The sequence below is a fragment of the Cyprinodon variegatus genome, unplaced genomic scaffold (genome assembly GCF_000732505.1).
Source record: "Cyprinodon variegatus isolate N-32 unplaced genomic scaffold, C_variegatus-1.0 Scaffold808, whole genome shotgun sequence".
In the NCBI taxonomy this organism is placed as follows: Eukaryota; Metazoa; Chordata; class Actinopteri; order Cyprinodontiformes; family Cyprinodontidae; genus Cyprinodon; species Cyprinodon variegatus.
The window spans coordinates 279,842-280,973 of NW_015151261.1; positions in this window are offsets into that span (position 1 = coordinate 279,842).

The window sequence follows — 1,132 nt, forward strand, 5'->3', positions numbered from 1 at the left end:
AGGCACAGGCAGAACATGCAAAAAAAAGTCCCTCAGCCAGGAATTGAACTGAAAGATTTCTTACTGCAAGGCAGCAGTGCTACACATTGCACCACTGTGCAGCCACTCATTTAATCATTTTTACTCATTTATTTTTTTACACCTCCTCTCGCCCATTGAAAGCTGGGAAAACCACTTTGTGACTCTGCAAGAACATCTGGGCATAGACAATGGATGAAGGAATCTATAGACATCATTTAAGCTTTTTATTCTTTGGCATTTAAAGCATTCCCCTGGTTTCTGTGTCCATTTGTGATAGTAAATATTTTATTCTTGTAATATTATTCAGATGGAAGTAGGCTGACATAATAGCAGAATTTTCTTTGGTTAAACTTAGTTGTGATTTCTAATCTTAAATGTCTCGGTCCAAAAACAATGAACACTAGCAACGACCTGGAGGACGTTCTGACCCAGCTCTGTAACATTGTGTAAAAACATACTCAGTATGGCGAAGAGGTGAGACCAAACTCTAAAATATTATGTCATCAGCATACAGTAGATGACATAGAATATAATTAATGTCTGAGCCGGTGAGACCATATAAACGGAGCTGAAAATAGAGCTTTGACGTCACCAACATGGTGCCATATTGTTGGATTCTATTATTCCAGCATTTTCATTGTCATTACACTGTCACAAGTACAGAGCAATGAAATGAACTCTCTGCATTTAACTGATCCCCTTGGGGAGCAGTGCACTGCCGTTGTGCAGCGCCTGGAGAGCAGTGTGGGGTTAAGGGTCTTTGCTCAGGGATATATGGGGTTCTAAAATTATGTAAATCCAAAGAAAGGAGAATCGAAAAATCTAAATCACTAAATAGGAACCGAAATATGTGAAGAAATTAATTTGGATCCAATTTCTAAGTTGTTCCTTGAACCTCTTGTGGGACACCCCATCAATAAACCTGTATATTATGTCCTTAGCTTGCAGGTGCTTTTCCCACGTTGGTTCAGCGTTAGAACTACAGACCTGAGCTGCGCTCTAATGTGACCAATCGCTGCTTAGTGGTCCGCTGGTATTTGGTGGATTTACCTTTTACCCAGTTTCAGAATGAGTTGTCGTCAAACTTGAAATCATTCACTATGACAAGAAT